Here is a 12,481-nt window from a genome sequence, read left to right as displayed (position 1 = left end):
CCAATCTCTTTTATACAGTCCACAGTATCCATAGCAATTGCTGGAAGATTTGAAAAGTTATCCACAAAGCACAGAGCCCTGTGGCAGCCTGTGCTCTCCTTCGACGTGTGATGTTTCAAGAAACGTTCCGAATATCCAGAGAAGATGTGAAGATCCATGAAAGTTAATGGCATTCTGATCAGGGAGTAACAGACTGAATGGTTTTATTAGTAGTAGTTATTTAATAGAACACAAAAGCATAGGTGATGTACTACACTTCTGACTACTCTTCCTCACACATAACCTAGTATCCAGATCTAGTTTCTGGGATACACATTCTCAGACAAGACTGTGTGTTTGATATGCTTTAGTGAGGAAAGAGACGTGCGTCACGAGTGTGCTGCAGCAGCAGCCCCTGCTCCAACTACTTTTGGGGCAGCCTCTATGCAAGGACACAGAAAAGCAAGAGACTGTACCGGAGGCAAACCTGCAAGTGCGCCAGCACCTCTGGAAGGCATTCTTCTGCCTTCTGGCAGATCAAGCACATAGAAGAGGAAACTGGATATTAAGTGGGCCACTACACCACCTAAGTGCTCCAAGAGTACCAAAAAACAAAAATAACCTGTTGTGGTTTAACCCATCAGGCAGCTGAACACCACACAAATGTTTGCTTCTTCCCCCCGGGTGGGATGAAGGAGGGAACAGCAAAGATGGGACTTGTGGGTTGAGATCAAAACTATTCCCTGAGACAGAAGAGGAAAATGGAAACAAAAGTGCAGTGATAACTGTATGTACAGGCGCAGTGTGATTCTCTCCTCTTGCTGACCAATGTACAGCAAGAATACAACTTGCTGCCGACTGACAGCCAGGAGCAACACAAGGTCTCACTCCAAAATGCACAGTGTCAGTGTCTGCCTTACAAGACAAAGACTTTGCCATGACCGGGTGTATTAAGATCCATGAAAAATTCAGCATTCAATGATTTACAAAACATGCATACTTGTAACATGCTATGCTGGTAGGGCTCAAGATAAGAAAAAGACCTTGTTGTTATCTTTCAGGTGATTGCAGAAATGCCATTTGACCAGTCAGCACAAAAAATTTGATTAAATATTTGTGTTTGAACTCACAGGACCAGAAACACAACTCAGTTGATTCAGCCAGTTGACCAAGCCAGTGACGTGAGTTCTGCTCTTCAGTCAATTGGAATGTGTAGCACATTCCACCTGGCTTGATCTTGGAAAGTGCAAGGAAGTTAATGTAGTATCAGCCTTGGTGTGGCTTGTGCAGTGACTCTAGCAGTAAGCCACTGTGTTGTTGTTCCTGTTGATGATCATCCTTGAATAGAGATTAGCTTCAAAGTATAGTCAACATGAAATGAGAAGAGGCCCTTCCCCAAGCCAGGCAGCAAGTCAGGAACTGGGACACTAAGTTGACAAGTGTGCGTGCTTTGCCAACTGTGCATACGTTCAAGAGAAATGATGATGTGCAAGTTCACCAAGTGACAATATAAAACCTCAGAAAGGCCCTGTGCAGCTGATTGGAACCAGGTGCACGACACAAATTCTGTCACACAGGAAGTTCGTCAGTTCTACTCATTTGTGCCACTGAATGTCTCCCCTGCTACAACTACAGATGTCCTGCTCAGACTGTACCTCCTCCATTAAATCTGTTCCAAATTTTCTGTAAGTGATTGTGTTCAGGCCTTGAAGTTCAGGCCTGCTGGAAGAGGCTCAGAAGCAACTCTCTCTTTTTGTCTTTCAGAATTTGCAGGAAATCAGTGAGCTTAAATTACAGTCCCAAAAGATTAGAGCTTGAGAAGCCTTCTGATGGAAACCACTTCGGCTTGGCTCAAAGCTGTGCATGCAGCCATTATTTTTTAATAGTTAATACAAGATGAATGCATGTGCTTAACTAACATGGGAGGTGGAGATATTGGTATCACGTCCAGGAAACAAAGCAACGGATACCAAATCTGGTGATAAGCATTTGCTGACAGTCAGTGATTTCTGTCTTAATACGCAGAGCCTTTATTAAGGCTGAAATAACCTGAGCTTTGAGATGACATCAGTAGGGAATTTAGGAAAGCTGTCTCAAGCACAGTTGTTTGATAGGCCCAACACTGAAAAAGGTGGAAGCCTCCACCCTCTAATGCAGGGTCTTTGTGTTTGTTAATCTCAGGTATCTGAGTATGCACTGTCATGGAGAAGTGAAGGCCAAACGGCAGTAGGGAACCGAGGTTCCTGCAGTGAACAAGTTACGTTTGAAGAAATCAGGTAAGTCCAGTGCAGACTTCATGCCTACGTTTTGACAACTTAATTTCAGTTAGTTGGATACCCATTCTCAATGTTTACTACGTAGGTTGCTGCTGTCTGTATTCCCTGCAGTGAGACAAATCCAGCTCCAGCTCCAGCTCAGTCCATTTCTTGGTGTATGGGACCTGCTGAATCACAGCCTGAACCTCTGATTGACCTCCTGAGGCGAGCACTGAGTCAGCCCTGGGAGCACAGGTGAAGGCAGTTCAGCTGTGTGACTGGAAGGGTTGGAGCCTGGCTGCACCTCACCTAGACCCCATTTAAGGCCGACAGCCCCTGGGGAGGGATCTCTTTCTGGAGATTGCTCCCTTTGGCGTTTCTTTTTCCTGAAAGCCAAGGACATGGCTGAGTTTCCTTTTTTTTTTTTATTATCTGTTTCCACCATGGTAATCCCTCTAGTTATACAACCTGTGAAGTACCGGCCTCTCCATGTTCTGCTATTTGTATGTTTGTTGATTGCACACTTTACACTTGGATGGGAATGGGGGCTTTACTACAAGGGTGTTGTTCCTCTCTTTTTCTGGAAGGAGTTAAACTGTGTTTCTTTGAGATCTCAGATCTCTCCTCTTCCTCGCCTTAGAAGGAAGTGTCTACAGCAGTGACTGTTAGTGCCTTTGCTTTCCTTAAGGCCTCTCTTGTTGTAGCAGAGCCTACAGTTTTGTTTTTTGCTGCTGCCTCTGCATTCATTATGCTCAAGTGCCCAACTTGGGAGTGTCTCAGTCATGCTGGAACACATCTGCCGTTTACTGATTAATGTCATATTAACTTAGAATGGTGGCTCAGGCAAGTGCTGCTGCCCTGCTAGGGGAAACAGCTCAAGTGGCTTTTTTATTTATTTCCTGGGGTGTTTCATAGACAAGAAACTCAGGGACCTCTTTAGTGGGCCTGAACCCTGCTGGTTCTGTCCTCTGTTACCACTTGGCCAACTGGCTGACGCTTCCACAGGTGCTTTCCAGCTCCCTAGCAACTCTTTATACTTCCAGATGTTCTTAAGTCCTTGGAATTAATAGCAACAGGGCAAAGAATGAATTAATCAAGGTTAAAGCCACTCTTTGTGTTGCTGAGTGACAAGACTTTGTGTCAAATCTGCCATGGGAAGTCAAGTAGCCCGGCCTCAGTTCTGCAAATAAGATACGATTTTCTGTGTACTGGCCCACCAGAAGTAAGAGCCTTGACAGCACTGAGCGTGAGCAGGCACACAGAAAGAGCAGTATGGCTGCATGGAGAGAGAGACTTATTGCCTGTTTTTGTTTTCAGCAGTGTTCTCCAGTTTAGCAGGTGACAAAACATCTGACCCTTAATCTCTCAGAAGTGCTAATTCCGCTTTGTGTTCCATCAGGTGATCTCAAAGGAAACAGAAGCAGCCATTGGTTGCACTTGCACTGCTGCTTGTACCACGGCACAGTGAGACGCCAGGTGAGACTGGTAGGGCACGGCTTTGGTGCTTCTCTGTATGATGGTGGACTCTTTGGGAGCTACAGCTTTTTCTTATTTACTTACTTATTTTTCTCCTCCCTTTTGCTGCTTAGCACAGGCTGCATTCTTGTCTGTTCAGCATGGAGGAAAATGTCTGGAACAGGAAGGTTGCCTCCCAAGCCACTTAGCCATGGCAAAGTTGAAGGAAGCACAATGAGCTTTCCATTTTTTCGTTTGTCTTTCTGAAAAGTCGACTTCTAACACTTGGTCCAGGTTACCAATATTAATAAGATAGATGACATTTTTCATGTATTTTCTGAGATATATTTTTGCCTTGAACTTTTGTTGCACCAAACAAATAACTCATGGTGTTTCAAGTCTATTAACACAGCGAAAGAAATGAACGTTTGGCTGCTTGCCTACCCATTCATTAATGCTCCTGTGGTGACATTTCATGTGCTGTATTATTCCACATAGCTCAGACTCAGCTCTGTCACTGTAATTACAGTAAGCTACACTGCAGAGAATGTGATCAATCTGGGAAATGCCAGTCCTACATTTCTTTGTTAGCTCATAGAAAGCCTTTACCTGAAGCTCGTCAAGTTTCCTCAGTGATTCTTACATACTTCAAAAAAGTAATGGGAAGATTCAAGCTGCATTCATGGAGATTCCAGCATTATTTCACGCTCTTTTCTCTCAATGAGCAGTGCTTAATTGCTCTTTTAATTCTGACAGGCCCAGTAAGTGCAGTCCAGCCAGTTCCCACATGCTTAGTGGGACCGGAGGTTTTCTAGATGGTGTCTTAAAGCCAGAATGCATTTCTTCTAAATGAGTGAAAAGAAATAGTCAAGGTATGTACCTATTTTGGACAGCGTGTGGGAGTCTAAGCTTTGTGGAGGATTGTTTTCTGCTGGAGCATGTCCTTCCAGGATCACATAGAAAAGCATAAATCTTGTGTCTGTAAAGAATTTAGGAAGTTATCTGATTGTCTCAGTCACATCAGGGTGGGCAATGACTGTTGTTCAAGAAGAGTTCTGAGGTTGGAGATGGCAACTGTCTTCACTTGTCTGACGTGGAATAAATGAGATCTCATAAGGTCGGGGTGCGTTTATCAGCATGGTGATTATGGGAGAAATGTCAACATCCTTGCGATCTACAACGGGCTTCAGAGTAAAGTTCTGCAGGATGGATGTTAAAAATAAGAATATCTCCATGCGGGCCAGACCTTCTCCTGCACAGATGCGTTTTCCTGCAAGGAAAGAATGAGGAGAACAGGAGATGATGGTAGAGTACTTTTGCTGGTAACTTATTTTAACCCCTCTGCCGTGAGAGTTCCGACGTCTCAGAGTGGGCATGCAGCACTGCATCCTTCTGGGGAAGTGAATTGAATTAAACTGAGGTCTCAGTGTTCAGAACAGTGTGAGAGTACTGGGTGGGCCAATGCAATTTGAAGGTTTCAGTTTCTCGTGTTGTGTTGCTGCTTTATGGCTAGCTAGGAGAGAGAAGTGGCATGGCTACAAATCCCACTTCATGCATCTTTTCTTGGAGGATGCATCAGAGGAGCTCTGGTACTTGTTAAGAAAGGGAGGTAAACTGAAACTGTAGTATATGGGGTAGAGCTTAGCTGCCCAGAAGTGAGCAGCAGATCTGCAGACATCACTGTTCAGACAGGGATGACAGAGCCACTGAAATGTCTGAAGAGGTTCTGGGAGAGGATAGTCTAGGTCCTGACGTAGAAAGAGCTCTTTACCTGTGGAAAATGGGAAAAAGTAGTCACTCTTTCTGAAGGTACCATTTGCATTCAGGAAATGTTCCGGGTCAAATTTTTCTGGATTAGGAAATTCCTTGGAGTCGTGCAGGATGGGAGACAGCAAAGGGAATATCATGGTGTCCTGAATAAGCATAGAGAGGAGAAAGTTAAGTGGAGACATGCCAAAGTGAAGCCCCATCGATCAGTCCCCAGGGCTGAATACATGAAAAGCCCTGCTTTGGTGACTGCTGTGTGATCCCAGTAAGCTTCACTGTCTGCCAGAATTAAGTGTTGAAATCCCATGAGAAAAGCTGGTGCAAATGCAAAAAGTGCCAGCGGTGGAGTCCTGGGGACATGCAGGAAGCTTTTTTTTCCACAGCAGCCATTCATATCTGGGAGCCAGCTAGCTATCTTTCCTCATAGTTGCAGTTCATAGAGTAACAACAGTATAACTGTTTGTATTGGAAATAAACAGTTTGAACTCTTGCTGTTGTCCTTACACCTAGAATAATTCTTGCTGACCCCTCAAACAGATGTGCACAGTGAAGGTAGCTATGAATATGAAAAGGGAATCTTTGCAATTTTCTTAGGTATTTCTCCTTCACTTCTGGAATGGTTTAATGACATTGTTCTGAGGCCAAGCATGCAGATTTTTGGGAAATTAACTCCATTTGTCACAATGTGTTGTAGGCACTCCATATTGTCCATAGCATTTGCATGAGGATATCTCTAGTTATTGAAAAAGGATAGAGCTCTGTAATTACTGTGATCTCCTTCAGTGTGTGATGTTTCAAGAAACTTTCTAAAGATGTGAAGATCCATGAAAGTTAATGGCATTCTAATCAGGGAATGACAGAATTGTTTCATTAATAATTACTAGTTAATATAACTGAAAAACTTACATGAAATGCTACACTTCCCACTCTTCTTCCTCAATTTTCTATCCAGATACAAACATTTACAACTTCAGAATATATTCATCCAAGAATAGCATGAGAAATGTGATGGATTTCACAGGAATGAGGATCATTTTTTTCACAGATTAACAATTCCATACGTACCACAAAAAACTTGAAAAAAGATCCAATTTCTGAGATTCAAATGTTAAGACACAACTGTGTGTCTGATGTGCTTCAATGAGGAAAGAGACATGCATCAGGATTGTGCTGCAGCAGCTCCTGCTCCGACTACTTTTGGGGCAGCCCCTATAGGGATACACAAAAGCAAGTGACTGTATTAAAGGCAAATCTGAATGTTTACCAGCACCTCTGGAAGGCATTCCTTTGCTTTCTGGCAGATCAATCTCAGGAAAGAGGAAACTATGCCAAACTTTTTTCCTTGTTATTTTTTCGTCAGCTGCAGGCTGGATATTAAGGGGTCTATATACTAAGTAGGAGGCCCAATAAAAAACAAAAAGCCAAGCATCATTTAACCCATCAGGTAGCTGAACACCACACAGATGTTTGCTCCCTCCCCCCAAGTGGGATGAGGAAGAGTACTGGAAACTGAACAGGACTTGTGGGTTGACATCAAAACTATTTACCAAGACAGAAGAGGAAAATGGAAACAGAAGTGCAGTAATAACTATATGTAGGCGCAATGCAATTATTTTTCACCTGCTGACTGATGTACAGTGATAATGCAACTGCCTGCCAACCCACAGCTGTCAGCAACACAAGATCTCATCCCCTTCTGAATTAAGGAAAATAAGTTTAGTTAGAAGTTATGTGCCTTCATGGGGTACTGTATCAGCAGCTACAGATCTGTCCTTTCTAAGGCAGATTTTAGCTGCCAATAATAAATGCTTTTCTGCAGACTTAGACAGTCAGTACAGACAGCGAGTTTCCTGTTTCTCCAAATAACATTGTTAGCTATCCTATATCTGCAGTGCAAGGCAATAGGGTAGGACAGTAAAGCCATACATTAACAAAGAAGCAGAGGATTTGTGGACAGAGTTGTAGCCAATAAGACAACCAGCTAGAGCTAAGTCAGCATCCTCCAACTTGACCCAGGTCAGAGAGTACATAGCAAGAGAGACATCTGTTCTTCATCAGAAAAGACCACCAGACAACCACTGAGAGATACCACTCATGTGCAAAAGAACTAAGACTTGAGGCAGGGAAAATGTCAATCATTCTGGGGAGTCACTGTAATAACCCAACCTTTTCTTAGACATCTAATGCATATGTAAGCAACTTGTTCTTTAAATATGTGCCTTTCTTGCCATCTGGTATACAGGCTTGGAAGGAATACCCCCCCTTCATCCAGCATAAGGATGCATCCAACATTGAGTAAACATACCTGCTTTATGATTATTCTGGTTATAGTGTTTGATTCCACACATCACCACCAACCAACAGTCAGCATTGCCTGAGCAATGGCTGCCCTCTAGACAACTTCCCACAGCTTTATGGCCATCTGTGTGGTATCAGAAAATGCTAAAACAGCAACTGGTATCATTTATTCAGGGAAAGGGTCACAGTTCTTTACAGATCATGAGCTGCAGAACACTGTTAGCCAGGATGTAGATACTAAGTTTATATGTATTCAAAAGTAATCGGGCAAAGCCATGTCAGAAAAATCCATTGAGGGTACTCAAAAATGCCCAGGAATTTCTGGATGCTGGAGAGCAATCAAGAAACAATTCCTCCATGGCTGCATTGCTGCTACTCTTGGGACCTCATTTTCAGCCAATGTTAGACAGGATCCTGATCCAACTTCACTGTTGTCATGATGTTGTGCACCCATCCTCAGGCTCCTATGTCCATACATCAAAATGTATTACCTAATTGAACGCTCTCATTTTGCAGATTAGCCTGTGGAAAGCATCGTGTTCATTCTGCTGTGAATTACATCTGCTGCTAAAATCTTATTTTCAGGTAGGATTCTTTTTAGCTCCTTGCAGAAAATCACACTTTCAATTTCTGGCTTACAAGACAAAGGCTTTGCCATCACCAGAGGTAATAAGATTCAATAGGTTCAGTATTCAACAATTTACAAAACGTGCCTACTTGTAACATGCTGTGCTGGTAGGACTCAAGATAAGTAACAAACCTTGTTATTATTTTTCAGGTGACTTCAGAAATGCCATTTGACCAGCTAGCACATGAGGTTTCTGAACTCACAGGACCCAAAACACAACTAAATTGATTCAGGACCAAGCCAGTGACATGACTTCTGCTCTTCAGTCATTTAGAACATATAACAGATTGCTACGTCCTCGCTTGGTCTCTGAAAGGGCAAGGAAGTTCACCTGTTGTGTGATCAGTACAGTGACCTCAGCAGTAAAACACACTGTTGTTCCTGTTGCTGATCATCTTTGAACAAAATTTAGCTCTAAATTACAGTCAGCATTAAGTGAGAAGAGGCCCTTCCCCAAGTCAGGCAGCAAGTCAGGAATTGGGACAGCAAGCTGTTAAGCGTGCATGGTTTGAAAACAGTGCATATCAATAAGAAAGATGTTGATGGACAAACTCAGCAATTGACAAAGTCTCAGAGAAGCTCAGCAATCATTAAATAGCAGAACCTTTTGTTATGCTATCAGATATCAGTTTACTACTACAATATAGAAAACAGATTAAATGTAATGCATTTAAAACATGAAGAAAAAAGGGAATAGTTATGAACACTAGGTACTATAATATGTGCCTTCACTACATTTTTAGTGCTGTCAGAGACAGAATCACAGACATTGCAGAGGGAGTTGGGAAGACAAAGGAAGAAATCAGGGAAACTATACAGCACTAAAAAATGATGCCATCAATTTGCATAGCCTGTATAGGATGGTTGTAGCAGGAAGGCTGTCCTTTACTGTGCTGACATCATCTTCCCATCAATTGTTAGAAAGCTGGGATATTACAGTTTCTTCAGCAAGTAGCCCAAAGTGTGATGCAGAATGCAGAAGAACACAGCACCAGTAATTCTCCTCATCCGCCTAAAATTCCATACAAGATCCCTCAGACAGATTCACATATTTTCTAGTTCTTTGGAAATCTTTAGTTTTTGATTGGAGGATACTGCAGAAACCACATGGATTTTCACTTCATTTTTTCAGGTGTTTGTATCCATCAGATGGGATTTATCCTAACCACGGCAAAATAGAGCAAATACAGTAAAAGTGCAAATCACATTTCCCAATTCTAAATTGTAGGCAAGAAAATGTAGAATAACTTGAGAAAGAAAGACTGTGGAAGGAACTGGAAGGAAATGAAGGAAGCGTGTCTAATATAGAATTCATCAAAGAAAATTGCAGAGAGCTCAGGGTGGTATAGGGGGATCCACTACAAGAAGGTAAGCAGTGAGTAAGCAGTGGGACCACTGGGTACAAAGACAAAGACACAGGTGTCAGGGAGCTCGATTAGTTCCCTTGGCTGATGACCCCAAGTCATTTCCTAAGGGGTTATGCCAACTGCATGGTGATAGAGGGAAATGGAGAACCTCGGAGCTTTCTGGCATGAGTTTTCTGCAAATCATGCCAGACTAGGACTGCTATGACTGTTATGAAGTGCTCTGACAGGAACTGGCCAGCTGTTACAGCCCCATAGCTCACGACTCACATCCCATGAGGAATAAGAACTTGCATGAACTCACTGCATTAGGAGGTGGACAAACAAGGATCTTCTGGTGGGACATTAGCAGCAGTGTCTTGGAAAGTAAGAAAAAATTTGAATTTATGAATGAACCAAAGCCAATGTTCACACAGTTAAAGCAAGCATGTTTCATGCTCAAGTGAGATGTTTTAAGCTTATGATTATATTTCAGTTTCATTTAATTCATTACTCTGATTGACCTGTTCTCTTCTGTGGCAACTGTCATAATTTGGGTCTTGATTCTCTCACTTTACCCCAAAGCTATAGCATATAACAAGCTCTTTAAGTTCCTCACCACTACGTTTCATGCAAGACACCACTGGGTAAATGACCCCAAGAAAAAGACTTTTGTTGCAGCTCTCACCTCTTCTAAGAGGGAGTGGTGACTCAGCTCCTTCTCTAGCCATCATCATTAACCGTACATATCATCCCTTTTGGAAGCGGTCATATCAAACACGTGCTCTCTCAAATGTGATGGGCGTCCTATGTGCTTTGGCTAAAGCTCATGTGGAATAGTGGAAGAGAAGGAATCTGCTATGATTTATTTTCCACACTCGAGAGGTGTGAAAAACATGGCCTTTCAACAACAAAAAAAATTGTCAGTAACAGTTACATAACAATAACAACAAAATCTGGTTATGTACTGCTGCCTTATGAATTTCAGATGAGTCTCCTTGTAGTTAGTGCTAAGGAAGAAGATATACAGTGATCCACAGTGGCACAGTACACTGTCTCCTGTTAGTTTTCAATAGGTCAAATGATCCAACAAAACAAGATATAAACAAGAAGCTAACCAGGCATATGGTACAGCCTTTCTGATAAGGACTGGGCAAGAAAGATATTTGATTTATCAGTTCAGATGAGTCGGTTAAAGGTTTCTTAATGAACTCAGTTCATCCAGGCATTGGCTGAGAGGATCCAACAACAGAAATTCTGCGTAGCTTTTTCATTGTACCTTTTGGTGCAAAGTCCATTGAAATCTTAGACTACAGTTTTTAAGGAAGAACTATTGTTGCTTATTTCATCCAAATGTGCTTGACACTGCCTGCAAGTTAACTGAGGGTTAAGAAGAGTAGCATCACCACCCTCGTTTTACATCATAAAGTGTTTGTTTTTCTAAGACTGCATCAAGTTTCCCCATGCCCTTGACTCAATGCCTTAACTAGATTCATACTTATGCCATTATGGCTCATGCCATAATTGACCCACCTACACTGAACTGCTGGAAGGCAAGGCTATACAAGGGTCAAGGAGGCACTTCTGAGGTGTTCCTGCAATGAAAGAAAATAAAGCTTGGTTGATTAATAATGAGTAATCGGGAGTAAAGAACAAACTTACTTAAATGAGATAAAGCAAGCATATAAAGAAATACAGTTTTCTGGATCATTTTATAACCACAGTATATGAATTTAAAATGGATTTTAAATTGCTTGCTTTAGCCATTTTTTTTTTTTCTTTTCTTTCTTTTTTTTTTTTCCCATTACAGTTTCTACTGATATGTACAGGAATTTTTCAGCTACTGGTGCCCTGGATGTTTAGTCTTCATTTAATTCAATGCTCACCCTATCTGATTGTAAGGAATAATCTGATACACTATTTATGGCTGTGCCAGATTAAGCAAAATTTTAGTTAAAAAAAAAAAAAAATGGGACAAAGAAAACAAATTCCTTTCTTTGTCTGCTTCTTCTCTCACTTCTTTCCATTTATTTTCAAATTTTAGTTCCAAAGGAAAAGTCAAAACCAAGTTGGCATGAAATGACTATATCAGTCAAAACTTAGCCATTCTGTTCTCATTTCATTTTGCCATCTGGCAGCAGAACAGTACTGCTGGAAGTCAACTCTAAGGAGAAGTAGACAAAGTCATACACTCACAGCCAACGGTCCACATCAGAAAACAAACAAACAAACAAAAAATCACTGAAGGAAACCTGCCAGAGTATTTTCCTTTTAGTTCCCTAAAGACTCCAAACACACTTCCCACCTAAACCAAAACTGTAAATAAGAAGCCCTAGTGACAGGTGTCAATACACAAGGATAATACAAAATTTTTCCCCTCTTAAAAGAAAATAAACACTTCAGCAGTCTGCAGATCTACAGAGTTCTCAGGTGCTCTGCAGTCTCTTTCCTCCCAGAACACCTCATAAACCTCACCGGTAGCACAGTGTTGCATTACCCAACCAGCCACATGCAGTGCGATTACATCCATAGAGAAGGGCCACAAAGCCACCTTACAAAGAGCTGAGAGGAAGGAAGTGAAAGAACTGTAGCTCCAGCAGAAGGTAATCTGTGGGGTTTTTTTGGTTTTTTTTTTTTTTCTTTTTTTTTTTTTCCTCATTTGTTTGTTTTGTTTTCCTATTTTCATCCAAATCAAGTAAGTTTTGGAAAGCAAACAAACACTGTGTGCTATCACAGTGGTGTTTCAGTAAACAAAA

General features: G+C 41.8%; 1 long non-coding RNA gene across 1 annotated transcript in view; it reads left to right on the top strand.

Annotated features, from left to right (window-relative positions):
* Positions 1 to 5,788, top strand: part of LOC128078178 (uncharacterized) — a 52,187-nt gene extending 46,399 nt beyond the window's left edge. Inside the window, exon 3 of the long non-coding RNA XR_008205355.1 lies at positions 5,499 to 5,788. This is a non-coding gene — a long non-coding RNA (uncharacterized LOC128078178). The remainder of the gene's footprint in view (positions 1 to 5,498) is intronic.
* The last annotated feature ends 6,693 nt before the right edge of the window (positions 5,789 to 12,481 follow it).

This window comes from Tympanuchus pallidicinctus, unplaced genomic scaffold (genome assembly GCF_026119805.1).
Source record: "Tympanuchus pallidicinctus isolate F22 unplaced genomic scaffold, pur_lepc_1.0 scaffold16, whole genome shotgun sequence".
NCBI lineage: Eukaryota > Metazoa > Chordata > Aves > Galliformes > Phasianidae > Tympanuchus > Tympanuchus pallidicinctus.
Note: the sequence above shows the minus strand (reverse complement) of the source record. Positions and strands in the feature narration are given on the sequence as shown.